Source organism: Oncorhynchus gorbuscha, unplaced genomic scaffold, assembly GCF_021184085.1.
Source record: "Oncorhynchus gorbuscha isolate QuinsamMale2020 ecotype Even-year unplaced genomic scaffold, OgorEven_v1.0 Un_scaffold_1568, whole genome shotgun sequence".
NCBI classification, from domain to species: domain Eukaryota; kingdom Metazoa; phylum Chordata; class Actinopteri; order Salmoniformes; family Salmonidae; genus Oncorhynchus; species Oncorhynchus gorbuscha.
Genome location: NW_025746307.1, coordinates 93,033 through 102,625, shown reverse-complemented (window position 1 = coordinate 102,625; position 9,593 = coordinate 93,033). Strand labels below are relative to the sequence as shown.

The 9,593-nt window shown below is 42.7% G+C and overlaps 5 non-coding genes across 5 annotated transcripts; all 5 read right to left on the bottom strand.

Moving 5' to 3' along the window:
* Nucleotides 1-608: 608 nt before the first annotated feature.
* On the bottom strand, nucleotides 609-681 carry trnaa-agc. Its single transcript has one exon. It is a non-coding gene; the product is annotated as a tRNA-Ala (tRNA).
* Nucleotides 682-920: 239 nt separating this feature from the next.
* On the bottom strand, nucleotides 921-993 carry trnaa-agc. Its single transcript has one exon. It is a non-coding gene; the product is annotated as a tRNA-Ala (tRNA).
* Nucleotides 994-1,827: 834 nt separating this feature from the next.
* trnaa-agc lies at nucleotides 1,828-1,900 on the bottom strand. The gene has a single exon. It is a non-coding gene; the product is annotated as a tRNA-Ala (tRNA).
* A 2,402-nt stretch (nucleotides 1,901-4,302) lies between these two features.
* trnaa-agc lies at nucleotides 4,303-4,375 on the bottom strand. The gene has a single exon. It is a non-coding gene; the product is annotated as a tRNA-Ala (tRNA).
* Nucleotides 4,376-8,625: 4,250 nt separating this feature from the next.
* Nucleotides 8,626-8,698, bottom strand: trnaa-agc. The gene has a single exon. It is a non-coding gene; the product is annotated as a tRNA-Ala (tRNA).
* Nucleotides 8,699-9,593: the final 895 nt, after the last annotated feature.

Here is a 9,593-nt window from a genome sequence, read left to right as displayed (position 1 = left end):
GAGGATGCGGGCATCAATCCCGCTACCTCTCACATGCTAAGCAAACACTCTACCATTTGAGCTAATACCCCTGCGCCTCCAACAAGAAGTATGAAATCTCAATGACTGCACTGCCAAATCCCTCGTCCATAAGAAAGGATACTTTTTTAAAAGTATGCTTGCTTCATCTGTCTAAAAGTATTTTTCATGGTAGTTCAGTAAAGGATGAAGTAGGGACTGCAGTAAGCCCAGTGGTGGAAATAGTTGTTTTGTTGGGTTAGTATCCAGAGCTAAAACAACAACGTGTGCTGATTGAACCAAACAAAATAGTTTGAGGATGCAGGCATCGATCCCGCTACCTCTCTCACATGCTAAGCAAGCACTCTACCATTTGAGCTACTCCCCCTGTGCCTCCAATAAGAAGTATGAAATCTCAATTACCGCACTGCCAAATCCCTCGTCCCTAAGAAAGGATACTTGCTTCAGCTGTCTAAAAGTATTTTTCATGGTAGTTCAGTAAATGTTGAAGTAGTGACTGCAGTAAGCCCAGTGGTGGAAATAGTTGTATTGTTGGGTTAGTATCCAGAGCTACAAAAACAATGTGTGCTGATTGAACCAAACTAAATAGTTGGAGGATGCGGGCATCGATCCCGCTACCTCTCGCATGCTAAGCGAGCGCTCTACCATTTGAGCTAATCCCCCTGGAGCTCCAATCAAAAGTATGAAATCTCAATGACCGCACTGCCAAATCCCTCGTCCATAAGAAAGGATAATTTTTAAAAAGTATGCTTGCTTCAGCTGTCTAAAATTTTTTTTTATGGTAGTTCAGTAAAGGTTGAAGTAGGGAATGCAGTAAGCCCAGTGGTGGAAATAGTTGTATTGTTGGGTTAGTATCCAGAGCTACAACAACAATGTGTGCTGATTGAACCAAACTAAATAGTTGGAGGATGCGGGGATCGATCCCGCTACCTCTCACATGCTAAGCGAGCGCTCTACCATTTGAGCTACTCCCCCTGTGCCTCCAATAAGAAGTATGACATCTCAATTACCGCACTGCCAAATCCCTCGTCCCTAAGAAAGGATACTTGCTTCAGCTGTCTAAAAGTATTTTTCATGGTAGTTCAGTAAAGGTTGAAGTAGTGACTGCAGTAAGCCCAGTGGTGGAAATAGTTGTATTGTTGGGTTAGTATCCAGAGCTACAACAACAATGTGTGCTGATTGAACCAAACTAAATAGTTGGAGGATGCGGGGATCAATCCCGCTACCTCTCACATGCTAAGCAAACACTCTACCATTTGAGCTAATACCCCTGCGCCTCCAACAAGAAGTATGAAATCTCAATGACTGCACTGCCAAATCCCTCGTCCATAAGAAAGGATACTTTTTTTAAAAGTATGCTTGCTTCATCTGTCTAAAAGTATTTTTCATGGTAGTTCAGTAAAGGATGAAGTAGGGACTGCAGTAAGCCCAGTGGTGGAAATAGTTGTTTTGTTGGGTTAGTATCCAGAGCTAAAACAACAACGTGTGCTGATTGAACCAAACAAAATAGTTTGAGGATGCAGGCATCGATCCCGCTACCTCTCTCACATGCTAAGCAAGCGCTCTACCATTTGAGCTACTCCCCCTGTGCCTCCAATAAGAAGTATGAAATCTCAATTACCGCACTGCCAAATCCCTCGTCCCTAAGAAAGGATACTTGCTTCAGCTGTTTAAAAGTATTTTTCATGGTAGTTCAGTAAATGTTGAAGTAGTGACTGCAGTAAGCCCAGTGGTGGAAATAGTTGTATTGTTGGGTTAGTATCCAGAGCTACAAAAACAATGTGTGCTGATTGAACCAAACTAAATAGTTGGAGGATGCGGGCATCGATCCCGCTACCTCTCGCATGCTAAGCGAGCGCTCTACCATTTGAGCTAATCCCCCTGGAGCTCCAATCAAAAGTATGAAATCTCAATGACCGCACTGCCAAATCCCTCGTCCATAAGAAAGGATAATTAAAAAAAAGTATGCTTGCTTCAGCTGTCTAAAAGTATTTTTCATGGTAGTTCAGTAAATGTTGAAGTAGTGACTGCAGTAAGCCCAGTGGTGGAAATAGTTGTATTGTTGGGTTAGTATCCAGAGCTACAAAAACAATGTGTGCTGATTGAACCAAACTAAATAGTTGGAGGATGCGGGCATCGATCCCGCTACCTCTCACATGCTAAGCGAGCGCTCTACCATTTGAGCTACTCCCCCTGTGACTCCAATAAGAAGTATGAATCTCAATTGACCGCACTGCCAAATCCCTCGTCCCTAAGAAAGGATACTTTTTAAAAAGTATGCTTGCTTCAGCTGTCTAAAAGTATTTTTCATGGTAGTTCCGTAAAGGTTGAAGTAGTGACTGCAGTAAGCCCAGTGGTGGAAATAGTTGTATTGTTGGGTTAGTATCCAGAGCTACAACAACAGTGTGTGCTGATTGAACCAAACTAAATAGTTGGAGGACGCGGGCATCGATCCCGCTACCTCTCACATGCTAAGCAAACACTCTACCATTTGAGCTAATACCCCTGCGCCTCCAACAAGAAGTATGAAATCTCAATGACTGCACTGCCAAATCCCTCGTCCATAAGAAAGGATACTTTTTTAAAAGTATGCTTGCTTCAGCTGTCTAAAAGTATTGTTCATGGTAGTTCAGTAAAGGTTAAAGTAGTGACTGCAGTAAGCCCAGTGGTGGAAATAGTTGTATTGTTGGGTTAGTATCCAGAGCTACAACAACAATGTGTGCTGATTGAACCAAACTAAATAGTTGGAGGAAGCGGGCATCGATCCCGCAACCTCTCGCAAGCTAAGTGAGCGCTCTACCATTTGAGCTAATCCCCCTGCATCTCCAACCAGAAGTATGAAATCTCAATGACCGCACTGCCAAATCCCTCGTCCATAAGAAAGGATAATTTTTAAAAAGTATGATTGCTTCAGCTGTCTAAAAGTATTTTTCATGGTAGTTCAGTAAAGGTTGAAGTAGTGACTGCAGTGAGCCCAGTGGTGGAAATAGTTGTATTGTTGGGTTAGTATCCAGAGCTACAACAACAATGTGTGCTGATTGAACCAAACTAAATAGTTGGAGGATGCAGGCATCGATCCCGCTACCTCTCACATGCTAAGCGAGCACTCTACCATTTGAGCTAATCCCCCTGCACCTCCAACATGGAGTATGAAATCTCAGTGACAGCACTGCCAAATCCCTCGTCCATAAGAAAGGATACTTTTTAAAAAGTATGCTTGCTTCATCTGTCTAAAAGTATTTTTCATGGTAGTTCAGTAAAGGTTGAAGTAGGGAATGCAGTAAGCCCAGTGGTGGAAATAGTTGTTTTGTTGGGTTAGTATCCAGAGCTACAACAACAATGTGTGCTGATTGAACCAAACTAAATAGTTTGAGGATGCAGGTATCGATCCCGCTACCTCTGACATGCTAAGCGAGCGCTCTACCATTTGAGCTAATCCCCCTTTGCCTCCAACAAGAAGTATGAAATCTCAATGTCCTCACTGCCAAATCCCTCGTCCATAAGAAAGGATACTTTTTAAAAAAGTATGCTTGCTTCATCTGTCTAAAAGTATTTTTCATAGTAGTTCAGTAAAGGTTGAAGTAGTGACTGCAGTAAGTCCAGTGGTGGAAATAGTTGTATTGTTGGGTTCATATCCAGAGCTACAACAACAATGATTGAACCAAACTTAATAGTTGGAGGATGCAGGCATCGATCCCGCTACCTCTCACATGCTAAGCGAGCGCTCTACCATTTGAGCTACTCCCACTGTGACTCCAATAAGAAGTATGACATCTCAATTACCGCACTGCCAAATCCCTCGTCCCTAAGAAAGGATACTTGCTTCAGCTGTCTAAAAGTATTTTTCATGGTAGTTCAGTAAATGTTGAAGTAGTGACTGCAGTAAGCCCAGTGGTGGAAATAGTTGTATTGTTGGGTTAGTATCCAGAGCTACAACAACAATGTGTGCTGATTGAACCAAACTAAATAGTTGGAGGATGCGGGCATCGATCCCGCTACCTCTCGCATGCTAAGCGAGCACTCTACCATTTGAGCTAATCCCCTGGAGCTCCAATCAAAAAGTATGAAATCTCAATGACCGCACTGCCAAATCCCTCGTCCATAAGAAAGGATACTTTAAAAAAAAGTATGCTTGCTTCAGCTGTCTAAAAGTATTTTTCATGGTAGTTCAGTAAAGGTTGAAGTAGTGACTGCAGTAAGCCCAGTGGTGGAAATAGTTGTATTGTTGGGTTAGTATCCAGAGCTACAACAACAATGTGTGCTGATTGAACCAAACTAAATAGTTGGAGGATGCGGGCATCGATCCCGCTACCTCTCACATGCTAAGCGAGCGCTCTACCATTTGAGCTAATCCCCCTGTGCCTCCAACAAGAAGTATGAAATCTCAATTACCGCACTGCCAAATCCCTCGTCCCTAAGAAAGGATACTTGCTTCAGCTGTCTAAAAGTATTTTTCATGGTAGTTCAGTAAAGGTTGAAGTAGTGACTGCAGTAAGCCCAGTGGTGGAAATAGTTGTATTGTTGGGTTAGTATCCAGAGCTACAACAACAATGTGTGCTGATTGAACCAAACTAAATAGTTGGAGGATGCGGGCATCGATCCCGCTACCTCTCACATGCTAAGCAAACACTCTACCATTTGAGCTAATCCCCTGCTGCCTCCAACAAGAAGTATGAAATCTCAATGACTGCACTGCCAAATCCCTCGTCCATAAGAAAGGATACTTTTTTAAAAGTATGCTTGCTTCAGCTGTCTAAAAGTATTTTTCATGGTAGTTCAGTAAAGGTTGAAGTAGTGACTGCAGTAAGCCCAGTGGTGGAAATAGTTGTATTGTTGGGTTAGTATCCAGAGCTACAACAACAATGTGTGCTGATTGAACCAAACTAAATAGTTGGAGGATGCGGGCATCGATCCCGCTACCCTCTCGCATGCTAAGTGAGCGCTCTACCATTTGAGCTAATCCCCCTGCATCTCCAACAAGAAGTATGAAATCTTAATGACCGCACTGCCAAATCCCTCGTCCATAAGAAAGGATAATTTTTAAAAAGTATGCTTGCTTCAGCTGTCTAAAAGTATTTTTCATGGTAGTTCAGTAAAGGTTGAAGTAGTGACTGCAGTGAGCCCAGTGGTGGAAATAGTTGTATTGTTGGATTAGTATCCAGAGCTTCAACAACAATGTGTGCTGATTGAACCAAACTAAATAGTTGGAGGATGCAGGCATCGATCCCGCTACCTCTCACATGCTAAGCGAGCACTCTACCATTTGAGCTAATCCCCCTGCACCTCCAACACGGAGTATGAAATCTCAGTGACAGCACTGCCAAATCCCTCGTCCATAAGAAAGGATACTTTTTTTAAAAAGTATGCTTGCTTCATCTGTCTAAAAGTATTTTTCATGGTAGTTCAGTAAAGGTTGAAGTAGTGACTGCAGTAAGCCCAGTGGTGGAAATAGTTGTATTGTTGGGTTAGTATCCAGAGCTACAACAACAATGTGTGCTGATTGAACCAAACTAAATAGTTTGAGGATGCAGGCATCGATCCCGCTACCTCTCACATGCTAAGCGAGCGCTCTACCATTTGAGCTAATCCCCCTGTGCCTCCAACAAGAAGTATGAAATCTCAATGACCGCACTGCCAAATCCCTCGTCCATAAGAAAGGATACTTTTTAAAAAAGTATGCTTGCTTCATCTGTCTAAAAGTATTTTTCATGGTAGTTCAGTAAAGGTTGAAGTAGTGACTGCAGTAAGCCCAGTGGTGGAAATAGTTGTATTGTTGGGTTAGTATCCAGAGCTACAACAACAATGTGTGCTGATTGAACCAAACTAAATAGTTGGAGGATGCAGGCATCGATCCCGCTACCTCTCACATGCTAAGCGAGCGCTCTACCATTTGAGCTCCCCCTGTGACTCCAACAAGAAGTATGAAATCTCAATGACCGCACTGCCAAATCCCTCGTCCCTAAGAAAGGATACTTTTTAAAAAGTATGCTTGCTTCAGCTGTCTAAAAGTATTTTTCATGGTAGTTCAGTAAAGGTTGAAGTAGTGACTGCAGTAAGCCCAGTGGTGGAAATAGTTGTATTGTTGGGTTAGTATCCAGAGCTACAACAACAGTGTGTGCTGATTGAACCAAACTAAATAGTTGGAGGACGCGGGCATCGATCCCGCTACCTCTCTCACATGCTAAGCAAGCACCCTACCATTTGAGCTACTCCCCCTGTGCCTCCAATAAGAAGTATGAAATCTCAATGACCGCACTGCCAAATCCCTCGTCCCTAAGAAAGGATACTTGCTTCAGCTGTCTAAAAGTATTTTTCATGGTAGTTCAGTAAATGTTGAAGTAGTGACTGCAGTAAGCCCAGTGGTGGAAATAGTTGTATTGTTGGGTTAGTATCCAGAGCTACAACAACAATGTGTGCTGATTGAACCAATCTAAATAGTTGGAGGATGGAGGCATCGATCCCGCTACCTCTCACATGCTAAGCGAGCGCTCTACCATTTGAGCTAATCCCCCTGTGCTTCCAACAAGAAGTATGAAATCTCAATGACCGCACTGCCAAATCCCTCGTCCATAAGAAAGGATAATTTTAAAAAAGTATGCTTGCTTCAGCTGTCTAAAAGTTTTTTTCATGGTAGTTCAGTAAAGGTTGAAGTAGTGACTGCAGTAAGCCCAGTGGTGGAAATAGTTGTATTGTTGGGTTAGTATCCAGAGCTACAACAACAATGTGTGCTGATTGAACCAAACTAAATAGTTGGAGGATGCGGGTATCGATTCTGCTACCTCTCACATGCTAAGCGAGCGCTCAACCATTTGAGCTAATCCCCCTGTGCCTCCAACAAGAAGTATGAAATCTCAATGACCGCACTGCCAAATCCCTCGTCCATAAGAAAGGATACTTTTTTAAAAGTATGCTTGCTTCAGCTGTCTAAAAGTATTTTTCATGGTAGTTCAGTAAAGGTTGAAGTAGTGACTGCAGTAAGCCCAGTGGTGGAAATAGTTGTATTGTTGGGTTAGTATCCAGAGCTACAACAACAATGTGTGCTGATTGAACCAAACTAAATAGTTGGAGGATGCAGGCATCGATCCCGCTACCTCTCACATGCTAAGCGAGCGCTCTACCATTTGAGCTAATCCCCTGTGCCTCCAACAAGAAGTATGAAATCTCAATGTCCTCACTGCCAAATCCCTCGTCCATAAGAAAGGATACTTTTTTTAAAGTATGCTTGCTTCATCTGTCTAAAAGTATTTTTCATGGTAGTTCAGTAAAGGTTGAAGTAGGGACTGCAGTAAGCCCAGTGGTGGAAATAGTTGTTTTGTTGGGTTAGTATCCAGAGCTACAACAACAATGTGTGCTGATTGAACCAAACTAAATAGTTTGAGGATCCAGGCATCGATCCCGCTACCTCTCACATGCTAAGCAAGCGCTCTACCATTTGAGCTAATCCCCCTGTGCCTCCAATAAGAAGTATGAAATCTCAATGACCGCACTGCCAAATCCCTCGTCCCTAAGAAAGGATACTTGCTTCAGCTGTCTAAAAGTATTTTTCATGGTAGTTCAGTAAAGGTTGAAGTAGTGACTGCAGTAAGCCCAGTGGTGGAAATAGTTGTATTGTTGGGTTAGTATCCAGAGCTACAACAACAATGTGTGCTGATTGAACCAAACTAAATAGTTGGAGGATGAGGGCATCGATCCCGCTACCTCTCACATGCTAAGCGATCACTCTACCATTTGAGCTAATCCCCCTGGAGCTCCAATCAAAAGTAAGAAATCTCAATGACCGCACTGCCAAATCCCTCGTCCATAAGAAAGGATAATTTTAAAAAAGTATGCTTGCTTCAGCTGTCTAAAAATTTTTTTTATGGTAGTTCAGTAAAGGTTGAAGTAGGGAATGCAGTAAGCCCAGTGGTGGAAATAGTTGTATTGTTGGGTTAGTATCCAGAGCTACAACAACAATGTGTGCTGATTGAACCAAACTAAATAGTTGGAGGATGCGGGCATCGATCCCGCTACCTCTCACATGCTAAGCGAGCGCTCTACCATTTGAGCTACTCCCCCTGTGCCTCCAATAAGAAGTATGAAATCTCAATGACCGCACTGCCAAATCCCTCGTCCATAAGAAAGGATACTTTTTTAAAAAGTATGCTTGCTTCAGCTGTCTAAAAGTATTTTTCATGGTAGTTCAGTAAAGGTTGAAGTAGTGACTGCAGTAAGCCCAGTGGTGGAAATAGTTGTATTGTTGGGTTAGTATCCAGAGCTACAACAACAATGTGTGCTGATTGAACCAAACTAAATAGTTGGAGGATGCGGGCATCGATCCCGCTACCTCTCACATGCTAAGCAACCACTCTACCATTTGAGCTAATCCCCCTGTGCCTCCAACAAGAAGTATGAAATCTCAATGACTGCACTGCCAAATCCCTCGTCCATAAGAAAGGATACTTTTTTAAAAGTATGCTTGCTTCAGCTGTCTAAAAGTATTTTTCATGGTAGTTCAGTAAAGGTTGAAGTAGTGACTGCAGTAAGCCCAGTGGTGGAAATAGTTGTATTGTTGGGTTAGTATCCAGAGCTACAACAACAATGTGTGCTGATTGAACCAAACTAAATAGTTGGAGGATGCGGGCATCGATCCCGCTACCTCTCGCATGCTAAGCGAGCGCTCTACCATTTGAGCTAATCCCCCTGCAGCTCCAAGAAGAAGTATGAAATCTCAATGACCGCACTGCCAAATCCCTCGTCCATAAGAAAGGATAATTTAAAAAAGTATGCTTGCTTCAGCTGTCTAAAAGTATTTTTCATGGTAGTTCAGTAAAGGTTGAAGTAGTGACTGCAGTAAGCCCAGTGGTGGAAATAGTTGTATTGTTGGGTTAGTATCCAGAGCTACAACAACAATGTGTGCTGATTGAACCAAACTAAATAGTTGGAGGATGCAGGCATCAATCCCGCTACCTCTCACATGCTAAGCGAGCGCTCTACCATTTGAGCTAATCCCCCTGCACCTCCAACAAGAAGAAATCTCAAGTATGAAATCTCAATGACAGCACTGCCAAATCCCTCGTCCATAAGAAAGGATACTTTTTAAAAAGTATGCTTGCTTCAGCTGTCTAAAAGTATTTTTCATGGTAGTTCAGTAAAGGTTGAAGTAGTGACTGCAGTAAGCCCAGTGGTGGAAATAGTTGTATTGTTGGGTTAGTATCCAGAGCTACAACAACAATGTGTGCTGATTGAACCAAACTAAATAGTTGGAGGATGCAGGCATCAATCCCGCTACCTCTCACATGCTAAGCGAGCGCTCTACCATTTGAGCTAATCCCCCTGTGCCTCCAACAAGAAGTATGAAATCTCAATGACCGCACTGCCAAATCCCTCGTCCATAAGAAAGGATACTTTTTTAAAAGTATGCTTGCTTCAGCTGTCTAAAAGTATTTTTCATGGTAGTTCAGTAAAGGTTGAAGTAGTGACTGCAGTAAGCCCAGTGGTGGAAATAGTTGTATTGTTGGGTTAGTATCCAGAGCTACAACACAACAATGTGTGCTGATTGAACCAAACTAAATAGTTGGAGGATGCAGGCATCGATC